This window comes from Ctenopharyngodon idella, chromosome 2 (assembly GCF_019924925.1).
Source record: "Ctenopharyngodon idella isolate HZGC_01 chromosome 2, HZGC01, whole genome shotgun sequence".
NCBI lineage: Eukaryota > Metazoa > Chordata > Actinopteri > Cypriniformes > Xenocyprididae > Ctenopharyngodon > Ctenopharyngodon idella.
The window spans coordinates 28,806,877-28,828,719 of record NC_067221.1 but is presented as its reverse complement, the minus strand read 5'-3'; the positions used below and the strand labels follow the sequence as shown (position 1 = coordinate 28,828,719).

The following is a 21,843-nucleotide window of genomic DNA, read 5'->3' as shown; positions in this document are numbered from 1 at the left end:
AATGAAAGATTGGTATCAAAGAGCACACCCAGGTTCCTAAGTGACGACGAAGACTTAACAGAGCAGCCATCAAGTGTTAGACAGTATTCTAGGTTATTACGTGAAGAAGTTTTTGGTCCAAAAATTAGAATCTCTGTTTTTTTCTGAATTTAGTAGTAGGAAATTACTGGTCATACAATTTTTTATATCAGCTATGCATTCTGTTAATTTTGTGAATTGGTAAGTTTCGTTAGGGCGTGAAGAAATATAGAGCTGAGTATCATCAGCGTAACAGTGAAAACTAACGCCATGCTTCCTAACGATATCTCCCAAGGGTAGCATGTACAGAGTGAACAGCAACAGTCCTAGTACTGAGCCTTGCGGTACTCCATATTGAACTTGTGATCGATATGACATCTCTTCGTTTACTACTACAAACTGATAACGGTCAGATAAGTATGATTTGAACCATGACAATGCAATTCCACTAATGCCAACATAATTTTCGAGTCTATTTAAAAGAATATTGTGATCAATAGTGTCAAATGCAGCACTAAGATCCAGTAACACTAATAGAGAGATACAACCACGATCTGATGATAAGAGCAAATCATTAGTAACTCTAATGAGAGCAGTCTCAGTACTATGGCACGGTCTAAATCCTGACTGGAAAAACCTCACAGATACTATTTCTTTCTAAAAAGGAACATAGTTGTGATGATACTACCTTTTCTAGTATTTTTGACAGAAAAGTGAGATTTGAGATTGGCCTGTAATTGACTAATTCTCTAGGATCGAGTTGTGTTTTTTTAATAAGAGGTTTAATAATAGCCAGCTTAAAAGTTTTTGGTACGTGTCCTAGTGATAAAGATGAATTGACGATATTAAGAAGAGGATCTATAACCTCTGGAAGCATTTCTTTCAATAGCTTAGTCGGTATAGGGTCTAACATACATGTTGTTGATTTTGATGATTTAACAAGTTTAGACAATTCTTCTCTCCTAAAGCAGTAAATGAATTGAATTTTTATCTGACGCGATACTGTAATAGACGGTTGCATGGTTATAATTTTTTCTCTAATATTATCAATCTTGCAAGTAAAGAAGTTCATAAAGTCATTACTGCTGTGCTCTTTGGAAACATCAGAAGTTGAAGCTTTATTTCTTGTTAATTTAGCCACTGTATCAAATAAATACCTAGGGTTGTGTTTATTTTCTTCTAAAAGTTTTGAAAAATAAGCAGATCTAGCAGATTTTAAGGCCTTTCTGTACTCAATCATTCTCTCTCTCCACGAAATGCGAAATACTTCTAGTTTTGTTTTCTTCCAGCTGCGCTCCATTTTTCTGGCTGCTAACTTTAGGGCCCGAGTGTGCTCATTGTACCATGGCATTGGATTAATTTCCTTAATCTTTTTTAAGCGCAAAGGAGCAACTGAGTCTAATGTGCTGGAAAAGACAGAGGCAATAGTTCCTGTTACAACATCGAGGTCTTCTAAGCTTTCTGATATGCTAAGGCGATGAAACTGATCAGGAAGATTATTTATAAAGTGATCTTTAGTGGTAGAAGTGATGGTTCTACCATATTTATGGCATGGAGGCAGTTTAGCCTCCTTGACTAAATGTAGTATACACGAGATTAGATAATGATCTGAGATGTCGTCACTCTGCTGCAGAATTTCAACAGCATCAATATCGATTCCATGTGACAATATTAGATCTAAAGTATGATTACGACAATGAGTGGGTCCTGACACATGTTGTCTAACACCAATAGAGTTTAGAATATCTGTAAATGCCAATCCTAATGCGTCTTTTTTATTATCTACATGGATATTAAAATCACCAACAACAAGGACTTTATCTGCAGCCAATACTAACTCTGACAGAAAATCAGCAAATTCTTTGATAAAGTCTGTATGGTGTCCTGGTGGCCATGTCTACTGGTCTACAATATTGATAGGTGTGTCGAGTTTCATGCAATTTGAAGCATGTTAAGAGCCTCAAAAACACTAAAGAATATTATTAAAGTTTGACATGTTGCCATGGCAACAATATTTAACATATCACAAATACATTCACAGGTCTACATCTGCCATGTTTTGACATTATTCTGATGATGTTTGAAGCAAATCAGGTGAAAGTAAGAGGGTGATCTCAAAGCATTTTGAAAGTGACTCACTTCCTGCTGCCGGTTGGTGGCGCTATAACTTTGATTCACAATAGTCACATCCATGTGATCAGCCTCCTACAACGAACACACAGCTGAAGTTTCATAGAAATCAATCAATGTATGCAGACGTTATAACACATTTCGTGTTTCCCTTTTCTCGCCATAAATCCGTTGCCTCGCCACGGCTAAACCGTTCGAGATATCAAAAATCCGCTGGCAATTTTTCATCATCAATGTCTTGACTTCATGCTGACCGAGTTTGGTGGTGATCAGATTAATCGCCTAGGAGGAGTATATCAAATTCCAGAGCATGCGTTTTTCAAACAACCCATAATAGTCAACTTCCTGTTGGGGTGGCGTATAACTTAGAGCACGAAAGTTGTTAGGCCCGATGAGGTCTATATGTGTACCAAGTTTCATACAAATACGTGCAAGCGTGTTTGATATATGGACCAAGACTTCTGACTTTGTTCAAGGGGGTGCTGTCGAGCCCCCCTGCCACGCCTGGGTACCAGCCTCTGCGGCGTCCTAATGGCCGCAGATTCCAATGCGTGTGCCAATTTTCAAGAGTTTTTGAGCATGTTAAGGCCCCCAAAAAGCCCTGGATGACAGAAAAAAAAAATATATAGCTGCAAGCAGCGATGACGGGCCAAAGTCCGGAGGCACCGCCACCCCGGTGGCTTCAGGGCAACTGTGCACAGCGGGTAATGGGCATTTAAAACAGTTAAACATAAAAGGACTATGTCAAATTCACACCACATTTACTGCAGCAGCTGATGCTCCTATGATCACAAACCACAACAGCCACATCCATGAGATCGTTTAAATTGAGATGACTTTCATGTCATAGAATGTCATAAGTCAATTTCAAATGAGTGCAGAATATCATCCTAATCTGCCATGTCTGTGTTTTTTTTCCTCAGACAACCTCTATAAAAATTCTAGAGCAAATTATATACTATTTTTTGTGCAAACTCCACAGTGCTCTGAGAAATCTAATCCAGCCTTAATGCGAATGTCTGTGATTGCTGATGTTGTATAATCCTAACACTTCTCTTCATGTGTTTTTTGACCTCCCTGAGCTGTTGTTTGTGCACCTATCTTATGCACCAAAAGCATGCTTTCATTTAATTTCAATATGTGTGGTATAAGATGAAAAAATAAAATTAAAAAATTAATAAATAGAGCCAAATCACAGATCCTGCAAAGACAATTTTAATGTCAGTCTCAGGTAATAGTAAGGTACATGTCTAGATTTTTCTGCTCACTTATGCAAGTTTATTTTAAACAGCCACTTTTATAATCATGTGAAATTTACTTAAAGAGGGTTTTATTTTAATCAATTTGAATTAAATCAATAAATAATTAATTTAAAAATAATTTTAATTGTAAAAATAATAATTGTAACTCGAACGACATTTAGAAAACTAGTCCTGTCCTAATAGTGATATAGTGTCATGGTTTAATTTCAAAGGATTGTGAAGTTATCATTTGCAGTTCATTAATAAATGGGTAATCAGTAAAAGGGTTAAAGACCACTGACCAAGATTGTAATACACACATACACATACACACTCACTCACACACACACACACACACACACACACACAGAGACTGAAGGAGTGAGAGGAGGAGGGAGGGGGTAGGGGAGTTTGGACAGAGAGAGAGACTATGTCTGTGTGTGTTTGATAAATCTACATTCAAACCAAAATATCTGACTTCCTGTTGATCAGAGCTAATGACTGTAAATAAGAAAGTTGTTCGGCTTAATGAGAACAATAAGTGTACCGAGTTTGGTGACTGTAGGTTAAACTAACCCCCCCACTTTTGTCAAAAGGTTGCGCTGTAGAGCCCCTGCTCCCTTGCCCATTTCTAAGGCTTTGCCCATGTCTACTGGATGACAATATTGATGTGTGTGTCGAGTGTTATGCAATTTGAAGCATGTTAAGAGGCTCAAAAATTCTCAAGAATATTATTAAAGCTTGACGTTGTCACGAACTCGGTCTCTGTGGCTCCCTCCGATCGCCACCTGAGGGCACCCTCACCAGAGTATTAACTGTTCATGGACTACATTTCCCACACCCCGTACCTGGACTGATTGCACACTCCCACCTGTAGCAGCCCACGCCTAGCCTTTCCAGAAAAATACGATGGTTCACCGGCGAGATGCAAGGGATTTTTGCTACAATGCTCACTGTTCATCTCACAACAACCCGCTCTGTATCCCAATGACGTGAGTCGCATCGCTTTTGTTTGTTCACTGCTGATGGGGAAAGCACTAGAATGGGCAACAACTGTATGGAGTAATGGACAATCTTCATTTACCTCATTGGAGGAGTTTCTGCAGCGTTTCCGCGAAATCTTTGAACACGCTGAAGGGGGCAAGGAGGCCGGTGAGTTACTGCTGGCGCTTCGCCAAGGGAAACAGACTGCAGCGGATTATGCTCTCACATTCCACACGCTAGCTGCTCAAACTTCGTGGGTGGATGACACGCTTAAACTGTTGTTCCGCAAAGGGTTGACCACCGAACTCCAGTCCGAGCTAGCGTGTCGCGACGAAGGTCGGACGCTGAACAGCTTAATTGATCTAGCAATTTGCATTGACAACCTGATTAGATCACGACGCCCTGCTAGGAACACATCATCCTTTCCCGCTGTCACACCAGTCGCCCCGGAGTCTGAACCCATGCAAATCGGCTCCACTCACCTGTCTTTGGAGGAAAGAGAGAGACGTGTCCAGCAATGGCTATGTTTGTATTGTGGTCAAGCCGGTCATATGAGAGCATCGTGTCCTACTTGTCCATCCAGCCGAAATACCACTGCGGTGAGTCCCATTCCTACCACTACTACTATTGAAATTCCTGCAGAACTGTTATTAAAAGATAAAGCTATACAAACACTTGCCATGATAGATTCCGGTGCAGCTGGCAACTTTATGGATTTGAACTTTGCGAAGTCACAGAACATTACTCTAATCCCCTGTGATTCTGTATTATCAGTGGCCGCGCTAGACGGACGCCCCCTGGGGACTGGACAGGTCAATTACACCTCTGACGACATTTCACTACAGATTGGATCTTTGCACAGAGAAACTTTGCGCTTTTTCATCATCAACTCACCACAGAGTCCCCTCATCCTCGGGTTGCCGTGGTTACGCCAGCACAATCCACAGATTTCCTGGGCAGACAATCAGATAACACACTGGTCGGATTATTGTCATCGAACCTGTCTCCAGTCTCCACAAAGCCAAAACCCAACTGAACCCACGCTACCCACCGATCAGCTCCCCAGCAAATATCACGATCTCTCCGAGGCCTTCAGCAAAACTCAAGCCGCCCAACTACCACCACACCGCACCAGTGACTGTGCCATCGACCTCATTCCGGGGTCCACACCTCCCAAGGGTCGCATATTTCCACTCTCACAACCAGAGTCAAAAGCTATGTAACGATACATCGAGGAGGAGCTAGCCAAGGGCTTTATACAACCATCCACCTCTCCTGCATCAGCCGGCTTCTACTTTGTCAAAAAAAAGGACGGTGGGTTGAGACCCTGTATCGACTATCGTGGTCTTAATTATATCACAGTAAAGTTCCGTTATCCACAACCTTTGGTTCCTGCTGCCTTAGAACAACTACGAACCGCTCGCTATTTCACCAAACTTGATCTCCGAAGCGCTTATAACCTCATCCATATAAGGGAGGGAGATGAGTGGAAGACGGCCTTCTCCACCACCACTGGGCACTATGAATACCGGGTCATGCCCGTCAGCCTGGTCAACAGTCCTTCCATTTTCCAGGCCTTCATAAACGACGTTTTCCGGGACATGCTCAATAAGTGGGTGATAGTGTATATTGACGATATCCTTATCTACTCAGATACTTTCCCCGATCATGTTCGTCAGGTCCGGGCTGTCCCGGAAAAATTGGAAAAATGTGAGTTCCATCAAACCTCAACCTCCTTCCTGGGGTACGTCATCAGCGCTGAAAGAGTAGCTATGGATGACAACAAAGTCCAGGCAGTGGTGAATTGGCCTTTACCAGCCACAATCAAGGAGTTGCAGCACTTTTTGGGATTCGCTAACTTCTACCGATACTTCATTTGCAATTTCAGTCTCATCGCCGCTCCATTAACTTCCATGTTCAGAAAGGGAAACTCCAAGCTGGTCTGGTCAACCACCTCTACAGAGGCTTTCCACAAGTTAAAGCAACTGTTCACGTCTGCTCCTATCCTGCATCATCCAGATCCTGAACTAGAATTCATTGTGGAGGTGGATGCTTCCTGCACGGGAATCGGAGCTGTTCTCTCTCAACGTCACGGCAGTCCTCCCAAGCTATTTCCCTGCGCCTACTACTCACGCAAACTCACCCCGCCTGAACGAAACTACGACATGGGCGATCGTGAGCTCTTGGCCATAAAAGCCGCCTTGGAGCAGTGGCGGCATTGGTTGGAGGGGAGCAAACACCCTTTCACTGTGATAACAGATCACCACAACCTAGAATACTCACGCTCCCCCAAACGTCTGAACCATCGTCAAGCCAGATGGGCTTTATTCCTCACACGCTTCCAATTCACCATCACCTATCAACCAGGGTCCAAGAACACGAAAGCTGACACACTCTCACGCCAGTTTGAATCAACTTCCACTTCACCTACCAACGAACCCATTCTCCCATCCTCCATTATCCTCGCACCCATCCAATGGCACATTATGACAGAAATCACTCACGCTCACAAGACAGAACCATCTCCTGCCAACTGCCCCGCAACACGTACCTACGTACCATCCTCTCTTCGTCAAAGGGTCTTGCAGCTGATACATACATCACCCAGTGCTGGACATCCAGGCATAGCGGCAACCATCCAACTCGTCAATAACCGGTTTTGGTGGCCATCACTACAGTCAGACGTCATCACTTTCCTCCACAACTGTGCCATCTGTCAGACCACAAAATCACCCCGTCAACTACCTGCCGGACTTCTTCACCCTTTACCCATACCACAACGCCCCTGGTCTCACATAGCCATAGACTTCATCACCGACCTACCCAACTCTCAAGGACAGACCACTATACTCACCGTGGTAGATCGATTCTCGAAGGCCTGCCGTTTCATCCCTCTGCCTAAGCTACCAACCACCCTTGAGACCGCGGAGCATCTCTGCAACTACGTATTCCATTTCTACGGTCTCCCCGAAGATATTGTCTCTGACAGAGGTCCCCAGTTCACTTCACGTCTGTGGTCAGCCTTCCAAAAACTCAACATAAACATCAGTCTGACATCCAGCTATCACCCTGAGGCCAATGGTCAAGTAGAGAGGTTGAATCAAGAACTCATTCTCTATCTCCGTTACTACTGCCACCAGAATCAGTCCGACTGGAGTCGGTATCTGTTCTGGGCCGAATACGCCCAGAACTCGCTCCAGAAGCCAGCCACTGGACTCACGCCCTTCAAATGTATCCTGGGTTACCAGCCTCCTCTGTTCCCATGGTCTGGCGAACCCACCGACCTCCCGGCCGTGGACCAATGACTTCGAAGGAGTGAGGAAGTGTGGAACGGGGCTCACGTGCACCTACAGAGGGCGGTCAGGTGTCAAAAGGAGCAAGCTGACCGCATACGCCGGCCGCATCCTGATTACCGCCCGGGTCAATGGGTCTGGTTGTCAACCAGGGATCTCCGTCTTCGACTCTCCTGTAAAAAGCTCAGTCCCAGGTACGTGGGTCCATTCAAAATCATCCGTCAAATAACTCCAGTTTCTTACCGTCTTGCATTACCTCCAGAATACCGTATCTCACCCACTTTCCATGTCTCTCTGCTTAAGCCCGCAGGTGGTCCGAGAGGAGAGGAGAACCTAGAGGGGACCGGTGACCAGAGACCTCCTCCCCTCATCGTGGAAGGCAAGGAGGCTTATCAAGTTCACGAGCTGCTGGACTCCAGACGCCGGGGCAGACTCCTGCAATACCTAGTCGACTGGGAGGGGTTTGGCCCGGAGGAACGGTCCTGGGTCAATGCTGACGACATCCTGGACCCAAGTCTCATCACCGAGTTCCATAAGTTCCATAGGACCCATCCGGACCGTCCGGCCCCTCGTCCTCGTGGAAGACCCCGGCGTCGTCCGCCTCCTCGCTTCAGGAGCCGCTTGAGGGAGGGGGCTCTGTCACGAACTCGGTCTCTGTGGCTCCCTCCAATCGCCACCTGAGGGCACCCTCACCAGAGTATTAACTGTTCATGGACTACATTTCCCACACCCCGTACCTGGACTGATTGCACACTCCCACCTGATCCATATTCCCCGGACTATAAAAGAACTTCATGCCCCACAATGCTTCGTGAAGTCTTGTTTTGCCCTGGCTAACATTTCTGAGCGTTTATTCCTGTGTATTATTTCCTGTGTATAACCTTGGACTGCCTGATCACCTTGTTTCCTGTTTGCTGCCTGCCCTGTGATATCTCTGCCTGTTTACCAGTTAACCCTGTCTTGTCTGCCGCCTGTACTGATCCTCTGCCTGGTATTGTCACTGACTACGTCTTGCCTCCGACACTGATATTGCTGGTATTTGACCCCTGCCTGTACAACAACGTGTATTTAATAAAGCTGCAAATGGATCTCCCCGAGTCATCCGCTTCATTACAGACGTGCTGCCATGGCAACAATATTTAAAATATCACAAATACATTTACAGGTCTATATTTGCCCTGTTTTGACATTATTGTGATGAAGCCTGAAACAAATCGGGTAAAAATAAAAGGGTGTGTAATGTGAATTTCTGTGATTGCTGATGTTATATTACCCTAACACTTCTCCATGTGTTTTTTGACCTCCCTGAGCTGTTGTTTGCGCAACCAATCTTATGCACCAAAATCATGCTTTCATTTAATTTCAGTATGGGTGGTATTTGATGTAAAAATAAAAATATTATAAAATTAATAAATAGAGCCAAATCACGGAACTTGCAAAGATGATTTTAATATCTGTCTCAGGCAAGAGTAAGGTACGTGTCTAGATTTTTCTGCTCACTCATACAAGTTTTTTATAAACAGCCACTTTTATAAAATCATGTGAAATTTATGTAAATATGGGTTTTGAATAAATTAGAATTATATCAATAAATAATTAATTTAAAAACATGCATCGTACGTGATGCTCGCAAACACAGCACATGAACTTCTGTAATGCTCATGTCTACAAAACACATACTCTCCTTTGTAAAAAAGAAGAAAAAAAAAAATTATAGTCTTGTCTGAATCAATACATGAAAACACAGTTGTCGGGTAATAAGAACTATAACTCGTGTCATTTAGAAAAGTAGTCCTGTCCAAATAGTGATATAGTGTCATAGTTAAATTTTAAATGAGTGTGAAGTTATCATTTGTGGTGTGTTTTAATATTTTAATTAACTTAAATATCAAACTAATAATATAATAATATATTGTCAGTAGCCTACAAATAAACTGGCTTGATTAGCTGCTTCAGGTGTGTTTGATTAGGGTTGGCACTAAACTCTGAAGGACAGTGAGTCTGCAAGAAAAGGGTTAAACTGATCAAGGGTGTAAAACTGACAGACACACAAACACACACACACACACACACACACACACACAGATAATGAGTGAGACTGAGTGAGACTGAGGGAGCAAGGGGGAGGGGAAGGACAGAGAGAGAGACAGAGACAGACTGAGAAGATCATTTTAAACAAAACAAAACAAACAAAAAAAACATCTAAATTGTGACATAAAGTAGTCTTTGATAAATGTTTAAATATACCTGCACAAACAGTATAAAATAAAAAAGAAATCATTGTTCCATGTATCTAAACTATTGCTCTATTGCTTGATTTATCCAACCCTGTTTAAAAATAGGTATATGCTGCCCTCTAGTTGTTACTCTATGTATGACATTTATCCATTTTTCAATCAGATATAATTAAAGGGTTAGTTCACCCAAAAATGGTGAACTCACCCTCATGCCGTTTTACACCCGTAAGACCTTCGTTAATCTTCGGAACGCAAATTGAGATATTTTTGTTTAAATCTGATGGCTCCGTGAGGCCTACATAGGGAGCAATGTTTCCTCTCTCAAGATCCATAAAGGTACTAAAAACATATTTAAATCAGTTCATATGAGTACAGTGGTTCAATATTAATATTATAAAGCGGCGAGAATATTTTTGGTGCGCCAAAAAAAACAAAATAACGAATTATTTAGTGATGGCCGATTTCAAAACACTGCTTCAGGAAGCTTTGGAGCATCATGAATCAACGTGTTGAATCCGCAGTTCGGAGCGCCAAAGTCACGTGATTTCAGCAGTTTGGCGGTTTGACACGCGATCAGAATCATGATTCGACATGCTGATTCATAACGCTCCGAATCTTCCTGAAGCACTGTTTTGAAATCGGCCATCACTAAATAAGTCGTTATTTTGTTTTTTTTGGCACACCAAAAATATTCTCGTTGCTTTATAATATTATTATTGAATCACTGTACTCACATGAACTGATTTAAATATGTTTTTAGTACCTTTATGGATATTGAGAGAGGAAATGTCATTGCTCCCTATGTAGGCCTCACGGAGCCATCGGATTTAAACAAAAATATCTTAAATTGTGTTCCGAAGATCAATGAAGGTCTTACGGGTGTAAAACAGCACGAGGGTGAGTAATTAATGACAGAATTTTTAATGTGTTTATTTCAAACATTTGTATTATTCTATATATAAATTAATTGTGTATAGTGTTTTTTTATAGAAAATATGAGTCATTCTATTTCCCTTTTTTGACATTACTTCAATCTATCACCATGGCAACACCGTTCGAGATATCCATTATCCGTTCTCAATTTAACATCTTCAATGTCTTAGCACCATGGTAAAAAATGTTTGGTCTGAATTGAATAAACCCCCTAGAAGTAGTAGTTTAAAATTCAGAGCCTGTTTATTCAAAAAATCCACATTCAAACCAAAATATCTGACTTCCTGTTGGTCGGAGCTTATGACTGTAAATTAGAAAGTTGTCCGGCTTAATGAGACCAATATGTGTACCGAGTTTGGTGACTGTAGGTTAAACTAACCCCCCCACTTTTGTCAAAAGGTGGCGCTATAGAGGCCCAGCTCCCCGCCCGTTTCTACGGTTTTGCCCATGTCTACTGGTTGACATCTCTGATGTGTGTATTGAGTTTCATGCAATTTGAAGCATGTTAAGAGTCTCAAAAACTTCCAAAACGAATATTAAAGTTTGATGCGTTGCCATGGCAACAGTGTTTGAGATATCACAATTCTTTTTAAATGTCTACATCTGCCATGTTTTGACATTATTCTGATAAAGTTTTTCCAAGTTTTCGGATCCCATTCAAGGGGGCGCTGTCGAGCCCCTGTGCCATGCCCGGGTCCCAGCCTCTGCAGCTTCCTAACGGCCGCAGATTCCAATGTGTGTGCCAATTTTCAAGAGTTTTTGAGCATGTTAAGGCCCCCAAAAAGCACTGGAAGTTTGAAAAAAAAATAATAATAAAATAATAATAATAAATTTATTAGCGATGGCGATAGCGGGCCCAAGCCTGGTGGTACCGCCACCCCAGTGGCTTCAGGGCAACTGTGCACAGGGGGCAATAGGCATTTAAAAAGGTTAAACATCAAAGTACTATGTCAAATTCACTCCACATTTACTGCACTTTAAGGTTGCGCTATAGATCCCCTCCTCCCCACCCGTTTCTAAGGCTTTGCCCATGTCCACTGGATAACAATCCTGACGTGTGTCGTGTTTCATGCAATTTGAAGCATGCTAAGAGTCTCAAAAGCATCCAAAACCAATATTAAAGTTTGAGATATCACGATTCTTTTCAAAGGTCTACATCTGCCATGTTTTTACATTATTCTGATGAAGTTTGAAGCAAATCGGGTAAAAATAAGAGGGTGATCTCAAAGTTTGTTGAAAGTGACACACTTCCTACTGCCAGTTGGTGTCGCTATAACTTTGACTCACAATAGTCACATCCATGTGATCAGCCTTGTACAACGAACACACAGCCGAAGTTTCATCAAAATCAATTAATGTATGCAGAAGTTATAACTCTTTCTGTTTCCCTTTTCTCACCATAAATTCGTTCCCTCGCCACGGCCAAACCGTTTGAGATATCCAACATCCGTTTGCAATTAAACAACTGCAATGTCTTAGCACCAAGTTAAAAAAGTTTGGTGTAGATTGTATAAACCCTGTAGGAGAAGTAGTATAAAATTCATAGCCTCTTTTTTCAAAAAAATCCACATTCAAACCAAAATAGCTGACTTCCTGTTGGTCGGAGCTAATGAATGTAAATTAGAAAACTGTCCGGCGTGATGAGTACAATATGTGTACCAAGTTTGGTGACTGTAGGAAAAACTAACCCCCCCACTTTTGTCAAAAGGTGGCGCTACAGAGGCCTTTCTCCCTGCCCATTTATACAGTTTTGCCCATGTCTCCTGGTCGACAATATTGATGTGTGTGTCGAGTTTCATGCAATTTGAAGCATGTTAAGCACCTCAAAAACACTCAAGAATATTATTGAAGTTTGACATGTTGTACATTTTGAAAGTGACACACTTCCTGCTGCCAGTTGGTAGCGCTATAACTTTGACTCACAATAGTCACATCCATGTGATCAGCCTCCTACAACGAACACACAGCTGAAGTTTCATAAAAATCAATCAATGTATGCAGACGTTATAACACATTTCGTGTTTCCCTTTTCTCGCCATAAATCCGTTGCCTCGCCACAGCCAAACTGTTCGAGACATCAAAAATCTGCTGCCAATTTTTCATCATCAATGTCTTGACTTTATGCTGACCGAGTTTGGTGGTGATCGGATTAATCGCCTAGGAGGAGTATATCAAATTCCAGAGCATGCGTTTTTCAAACAACCCATAATAGCAGACTTCCTGTTGAGCTGGCGTATAACTTAGAGCACGAAAGTTGTTCGGGCCGATGAGGTCTTTATGTGTAGAGAGTTTCATACTAATACATGCAAGCGTGTTTGATATATGGCCAAGTTTTTGGATCCCATTCAAGGGGGCGCTGTCAAGCCCCCATGCCATGCCCGGGTCCCAGTCTGTGCAGTGTTCTAATGGCCGCATATTCCAATGCGTGTGCCAATTTTCAAGAGTTTTTGAGCATGTTAAGGCCCCCCAAAAGCCCTGGAAGGTTGAAGAAAAAAATAAAAATAAATAAATAATAATAATAATCCTTAGGAGAACAATAGGCCTCTGCGCCTTAGTGGCTTGGGCCCTAATAATGATAATCCTAAAGAAAACAATAGGGCCTTCAGCACTTTGGGCTTTGGCCCTAATAATCCTTAGGGGATCAAGAGGGCCCTGTGCCACCAGTGCCTTGGGCACTAATAATAATAATTAAAGCTGCAAGCAGCGATGAAAGGGCCCTCACACCCGGGCTAACCGCCACCCGTTGGCTTTAGGAATACAGTGAACAGTGGGTGACATGCATGTAAGTGAGTAAATACAGGAGAATTATGGCAAATTCATTTCAAAGTGACACACTTCCTGTTGCCAACAGGTGGCGCTTTAACTGTTACTGAATATTGCCAAGTAGATGTCTTCAGGCCAGGACTATTATCAAACATGTGAAGTTTGGAGCAGATCGGACATTGTGTGCCTGAGTTACAACAACTTCCTGTTTCGTGGCGTTAATCGCAAAAGTTAGCTCTTAGCCAAGTGTTGCATGATTTAACGTGTTTCTAGTATGTTTTGTACTTCGTGGCATATTGAAATGTGTTTCAGGGAGTGAATTACAGTGTAAATCATGCCATGTACTGTTGCCAGCAGGTGGCGCTATGACTCTAGGACTCTAATAAAACATGTGAAGTTTGGGGCAGATCGGACATTGTATACCCGAGTTAAAACAACTTCCTGTTTTATGGCGAAACATTGAACTTTGTCAGGCCGTCACGGTCACGCCCTTCAGCGAAAACTCTAGATCTTCACAATATATCATCGCAACGGCCTTAAGATTAGACTGACTAAATATGACATTGATCTGATTAAAGCTCTAGGAGGAGTTCGTTAAAGTACAACGTCTGGAAATGGCAAAAAGTGCACAAATTTTGCAGACAGAATTCAAAATATCTGACTTCCTGTTGGTTTTCAGACTTTGCACCAGGAGACTTTTTTGTAGGGATTGGGCTGTTACATGTGTCTACTGAATTTCATACCTGTACGTGAAACGTGGTGCAAATGTGGTGCACTTCGTAGAAATTTTGTAGGTGGCGCTATCGAGCCATTTTGCCACGCCTAATTCTGAGACCAATAACAGACGTACATTTTCACCACTTCTGATGCGTGTGCAAAGTTTCATGAGTTTTCGAGCACGTTTAGGCCCTCAAAAATGCGATTCATTTGGGAGAAGAAGAAGAAGAAGCGAAACAATAATAAACGGAGCAATTCCAATAGGGTCCTCACACCATCGGTGCTCAGGCCCTAATAATCCTTAATAATAATCCTGCGCCTTAGTGGCTTGGGCCCTAATAATCCTTAGGGGATCAAGAGGGCCTTCAGCCCTTTGGGCTTTGGCCCTAATAATAATCCTTAGATAAACAATAGGGCCCTGCGCCTTAGTGGCTTGGGCCCTAATAATAATAATAATCCTTAGGGGATCAAGAGGGCCCTGCGCCATCAGTGGCTTGGGCCCTAATAATAATAATCCATAGAAAAACAATAGGGCCCTGCGCCTTAGTGGCTTGGGCCCTAATAATCTTTAGAAAACAATAGGGCCCTGCGCCTTAGTGGCTTGAGCCCTAATAAACAGAGCAATTCCAATAGGGTCCTCACACCATCAGTGCTCGGGCCCTAATAATCCTTAGGAGAACAATAGGCCCCTGCGTCTTAGTGGCTTGGGCCCTAATTAATTATTGGCTTTATTCTTGAATATATCTAATATAAGAGCATACGTGACACTCCAATGAACATAAAAAAGCCTTTTAGAGAATTGTAATTGCTGTTTTACTTTTTGCTACTTTGAAAACCTTATACGTCTTTGACCCGTATATGTTTCTCTTTGTATTGATTTGGTTCATTCTCTTCTCCCGAGGGTAAGCTCCGCCCCTGTACACCTGCGGCCTGTTCAGTAATTGCGAACAGGCCGAATATAAGACGGGATAGTGTAGAAATAAATGTTTTTCTCCAAAACATGTTGGCCACAATTATTGGCACCCCTAGAATTTTTTATGAGTAAAATATCTCTGAAGTATATTCCCATTCATATTTACATTTTTTAGCACACTAGGGTGATCATGAACATGAAATTGTCCAGCCAAGACTTCCTGTTCCACAGGAGTATAAACATGAGGAAACACAAAGGCAATCAAAGATCAAAAGGATAAACAATGCAGATTTATTTTTTACAGTCATCTTTGATCACATTTACCAAGGGTGCCAATAATTCTGACCACAACTGTATATATATATATGTATATATATATATGATTTGGGCACTTTTTACAGCACAGCGGGAAGATAATTAAATAATATAAATTCCTTTTTGTCAATTTTTACTCAAATTTTACACCCACTGTCAACATAAAACTGGATGCCACTCACTAAATGAAAAATGCTATCTAGAAAGGTTATTTCACTTGTTTAGAATCTGAGAATCTATTTTAAAATAATAATAATAATAATAATAATAATAATAATAATAGGACATACTGTGCAGTATGCGATAATCAGTATGCTAGCATTACATTCCAAACATTGCTTTATTTTTAGCTATATAGACATGAGGGTTATTATATTTTTTGGATAGTGGGGTAAGACAATACTAAGGCCTAGCTTCTGACAGGGACATTGTGAGAGGAAGAATGAGTTATCAGGGGTCCTCTATTAGCCCCTGGTATTGATGGGCTCTATTCACTTTGGTCTATAATCTGCTTCAGGGGCTGATCAGTGATGCAGTCCTGTCCCCACAGAGAATTTTTGCCCTTATTGTCCACCAGAGAACTAAGCTGGCTCCTGAGCTTTCTCAAAAGAATCAAGTTATTATGAAGGGATTTTTCCCCTTCCTTTCTCTCACACTGAAATTAAGAAAGAATGATGCTATTGTGTCCTGCGTGTTTGCAGATCCTAATTGTGGACAAGTCTGACAACTATCCCAAGTTTTAATCTGGTCTATTTATTGGGTGATTTGCTCTTCAGTGAGTCAGTGGGGGACAGATTCCTTATTGACTGATGTTATAATAACATCTAAGCTCTATAAAGGCCTGTACATGGTTTTAGCTTTTTCAGTTTCATATTTTTCACACCTTTCCCTGATCTTTTTCTTAATTTGGACAGAATGGCACTTGCGTCTGTCAGGTTTGCCACAAGCAGAGGATAACTGAACTGAAACTTTATTGAGTTTAGAGAAAACAACAAAATTCTGTCAGGTCGCTGAGTCCCTTACCATGTCCAAACAGCAGGGAGAAGGATGAAGTGGCAGTCCTAGTCAGGCAAAGGTCAGCATCGAGAGAGCAGTCCAATCCATCAAAAGTACCAGGGGTGAGGCAGAGATGAAGTCAATAACAGGCAGAGTTCAGTAACATAGACCAGTCCATGATAACAAACAATCCAGAGGGTAGATCACAGACCAGAGTCAGGATGAAGCACATGTTCAGACCATGAGCAGATCGATAAACAGGGTGAGCAGATCAATAAACAGGAGCAATCTAATGAACTAGAGACACAGCATGAGAACAGACCAATATAGGAAACAATATCCCTATCCATCAAATACTGGAATCTCCATCGACATTGCCTGGAACCAATAATCCTCCTAACGATGCACCATTGCCGGACCAATCACTGTAGTGACAGAGTATAGCCCGATGAAGCAGGGAGCCAACTTTTGAGCGTTAACCCAAAGAGACCGTCCTTGGTGTAGAGATACACCCTTTGTCCACAGATGTAACAGGACACCACAGTCCGACTGTAACGATGTATGCAGAGAATCCAAAGAAGGCAGAGGAAACAGGTAATCCAAAACTCAAAGACTTTAATTCAACTTAAAAGGCAGGCAAACGGACGGTGCAAACACATCTATTGACAACAGAGACTGGACCAAGAGTGCAGGGAAGAGTGAAGGTTAAATAATAAACAGAAACAAGATGATTAATGATGAACAGCTGACACTACTAAACTAATGAAGGTAACCATAGAAACAAAGTACTGGCAGGAAACTGAACAAAGGAACACAGGAACGAATCAAAATGCAAACACGTGACATTACCTCCCCCTCCCCCTCCTCGGCGTCCTCGCGCCTAATAAGAGTCCAACCAGGGAGGGTAGGTGCGGGCACCCTGAAGTCCTGGAGGTCACTGGCAAGTGAGCAGGGCGGTGCAGGCAGGTAGAGAGCCTCCAGGGTGGCTCCGGGAGTTCGGGAGGCCAGGGTGGAGCCGGGAGCTCAGGAGGCCAGGGCGAACCTGCCGTTCAGTAGGCCAGTGCGGATCGAGCAGTTCAGGGTGCCATGGAGGATCAGGCATTTCAGGATGCCATGGCGGATCAGGCATTTCAGGACGCCATGGAGGATCAGGCGTTTCAGGGCGCCATGGCGGATCAGACAGTTCAGGACGCCATGGCGGATCAGACAGTTCAGGAGACCATGGCGGTGCGGCCTCCGTGGCCTTGGCCCGGACCCCAGGCTCGGCCACTATGGCCACGGGTGTATGTGCCCCCCCCCAAAAAAAAATTCCTTGTGAGGAGTTATGGGTTTCTGATTTGGAATGGACCCTGGAGCTGGCTCGTGGGCTGAAGCGGGCTCTCGAGCAGACTCAGGGGCTGGAGCGGACTCTGGAGTAAACTCAGGGGTTGGAGTGGAGTCTGGAGCTGACTCGGGGACTGGAGCAGAGTCAGGAGCTGACTTGGGGACTGGTGCGGAGTCTGGAGCTGACTGAGGGATTGGAGCGGAGACTGGAGCTGACTCGGGGACCAGAGTGGAGTCTGGAGCTGACTCGGGTACTGGAGCAGAGTCTGTAGCTGACTCGGGGACTGGAACAGGATCTGAAGCTGACTCGGGGACTGGAGCAGAGTCTGGACTCTGGTCAGGGGCTGAAGCCATCACTGGACTCTGGTCAGGGACTGAAGCCATCACTGGACTCTGGTCAGAGGCTGAAGCCATCACTGGTCTCTGGTCACGGGCTGAAGCCATCACTGGACTCTGGTCATGGGCTGAAGCCTTCATTGGACTCTGGTCAGGGGCTGAAGCCATCACTGGACTCTGGTTAGGGGCTGAAGCCATCATTGGACTCTGGTCACAGGCTGAAGCCATTATTGGACTCTGGTCATGGGCTGAAGCAGACAATGGAGCAGATTCAGGGGCTGGCGAAGTCACTGGAGCGAACTCAGGGGCTGGAGAGGACACAGGAGCAGATACAAGGGCTGGAGAAGACACTGGACTTTGGTCAGGGATGGTTTTTGGCTTTGACCAGAAGTCGATCAGCCATAAGTCCTCCATTAGCTCTGGAGAGGTCTCAGGCAGGGCGGCCATTTTGGAAATAGTCTCATTCTCGGCGATGGCCATCTTGACCGAGGGCTCAGGCGTGGCGGCGGCCATCTTAGGACGAGGCTCTGGACTGGCGGCCATCTTGCGGCGAGGCTCATGGATGGCGTCCATCTTGCGACGAGACTCATGGATGGCGGCCATCTTGGGATGAGGCTCTGGGATGACGGCCATCTTGTGACGAGGCTCATGGATGGTGGCCATCTTTGGGAGGAGGCTCATGGATGGTGGCCATCTTAATCACTGGACTGGGGACTTGGGGGAGTGCCGGAGAACAGAAATGGATGGATCCATTGGAGGGGTGTGTGGAGGGAACTGGCTTAGGGTGAGCTGCCGACGCTATGTGTGTCTTCGATGGAGCTGGATGAGGCAGAAACGTTTTCTTCTTTCACTTCCTCAACTTCAAAATTAGAACCGTTTAAATAGAGAATAAGATTAATAGACTCGACTAGGGAGAAATAACAAGCAGGTTCGCTATACCGAATGATATCCCTATCCAGTCCCATACGAAAACACACAATGAGAGAAGCATCAGGCCAGCTCACCCGATGGGAGAGCTCGAGAAACTTCTCCACATACCTCTCCTAAGGATAACCACTCTGCCTCAGTCCCCACAGGCGGTCCTCAGCCAGGATCATCTTTTTTCTTTTGGGTCCGGTCTTCTGTAACGATGTATGCAGAGGATCCAAAGAAGGCAGAGGAAACAGGTAATCCAAAACTCAAAGACTTTAATTCAACTTAAAAGGCAGGCAAACCGACGGTGCAAACACATCTATTGACAACAGAGACTGGACCAAGAGTCCAGGGAAGAGTGGAGGTTAAATAATAAACAGAAACAAGATGATTAATGATGAACAGCTGACACTACTAAACTAATGAAGATAACCACAGAAACAAAGTACTGGTGGGAAACTGAACAAAGGAACACAGGAACAAATCAAAATGCAAACAGAAAGTCCAAACACATGACATTGACATTGGTCAGCTGTTTTTTCATGTGTTCCTCGATCTGTAGTAACTTCCTACTATACCTCATCCAGGTGCAGCAAAGGCAGATGATGAACGCAAAGACCGAAGGAATAACAAGCATTGGGAAGGAAACAGAGGGGGTTGAAAGCCAAAACAGCACAAAAATGGGGACAGTCTATGACAGTGGCAGACTCCAAGAAGATGGGTTGTGGGAGACCAGACACTGGTCATTGGTCTGGGGATTGAATCCTGATGACAGACTAGTGGTAATGCCAATCTGTCGATGAAATGACTTGTTTTGAACACAGACCGATCATGCACCAACAACCAGAACATCCTCTGTCACGGCTGGCCACCAAAACCGCAGACCAGTTTGGAGCAATGACCCACCTGACAACCACAGAGCAAACTGACCCAATAATGAACAACTGACCTGCCAGACAATTCCCAGGCACCTCGATTCCACTCAAGACCCTCCTCCAAGACCCTCGATACCCCAAGCGGTGGCCCCCATCAAGATGATATCAGGATGAAGAACATTGCCTGAAGCAATGAAGCGTCGCAACAAGGTACCTGGCTTGCCGTTTTTCAAGCCAGTCTTTTAGCGAATGTACTTCAGATTCCTCTGTTCAGCCCACTCCACGAATAGAATGGTAGCCCCCTTCAGCCAGTGAGGCGACCCACCCCAAAGCCAGACGCACTGCCATTAGATCCCAGTTGCTAATGTTGATGTTGTTACAGATGTTGTTCACCATCACAGTGACAGGCTGCAGAGTGCAAAAGCTAAGTGGTGGGGAGGTGGAGGTGCTGCACAATTAGACTCTCTGGATTACTGACAAATACTGTCTTTTTGCTGCGCATGATGAAGCTATATTTTCCTTTCGGTCGGTCACTCTCGACATGATGTCTCCGTTCCCTCCTTCAGGGAATGAGGATTACATACATAACCAAGACGTTTCCTGTCCAATGCAGTTAGAGGCACAGGAACAGACCCTTGGACAACCTTTACTGTTTCTTCTTCAAGGACAGCCACAGTCTGGCCACTTGCATGGGCTTAGGGATAGGTTATTCCTCATCACTCAGGAAACAGAGGGAATTTCCGATAGTTCTGCCCATGACCCACCCCAGCTTACCGCCGAAGGTCAAAGCTTTGTTCCAGCCAAACGGTGAGAGTCAACCCATGACCTTGGCTGAGACGAAGATGTTGGAGCTGGTCTGAGATCTTGGTGACCCGAGAAACCAAAGGATCCACAGTTAGACACACCAAAGCAAGCTAATCCTCCAGATGACCTAACATGACTTCACTGCTGCATAGAATCCCCTGCTGGATTCATACTGGCCAGAGTGTTCTATTAGGTTTGCTGAAAGGAGGACCCAAGAGCAGAGGATTACTGAACTAAAACTTTGAGTCTGCAGAGAAAACAACAAAAATCGTGTTGCCGAGTCCTGAACCAGCTTGAGACAACAGGACAGATGATTAAAGGGAAGTCAGAGTCAGGCAAAGGTCAGCGCTGAGAGATCAGTCCAATCCAACAAAAGTACCAGTGGTGAAGCAGAGGCAAAGTCAATGACAGACAGGGTTCAGTACCATAGACCTTAATAGCAAACAATCCAGAGGGTAGATCACAGACAAAGTCAGGATGAATCACGGGTTCAGACTAGGATGAGCAGACTGATGCACAGGAGCAATCCAGCAGAGACAGCAACTGGGTAGAGACACTGCATACACTGTAAAACTTTACTGTAAATTTACAGGTAATTTCTACCTGTATTATACTGTATTTTCATAAAACAGTAACATGCTGTATATTTTACAGAATGTCTGTAAATATACAGTAGTTTTCTGTTTTCAGCCCGTTTCACTCATAATACAGTATCAATACTGTAGAGGCATTGCATTATGGGATTGATTTTTTTTTTTCTGCACTCATTTCAAATTTCTAGGCCAGGCATACATTTTAGCTTCTCTCCCAATGCTTTTAGTGTTTCACGTCGACTCTTCAGGGTTTAATGTTATCATTAAATGATATTTGAGTGAATATAGTGTGCAGTTTTAAGCTTTTGAAGCGTCAGTTTGCCTGAGACGCGGGATGACTGGATTAACGTTACTCTGTTCTCAGCGCTTAATGCAGTAACACTGGTGTTTCTTGTTATAGACAAACCTTAGCATATGTTATTCTTACAACCTGATTTTTAAACTCTTTTGTTTTTTTGAA

General features: G+C 43.6%; 1 gene segment (V, D, J or C); it reads right to left on the bottom strand.

Moving 5' to 3' along the window:
- The window catches only part of LOC127504263 (immunoglobulin lambda constant 7-like), a gene marked incomplete at its 5' end in the record, with an annotated part of 338,360 nt that overhangs the window by 169,806 nt on the left and 146,711 nt on the right, over positions 1-21,843 (bottom strand).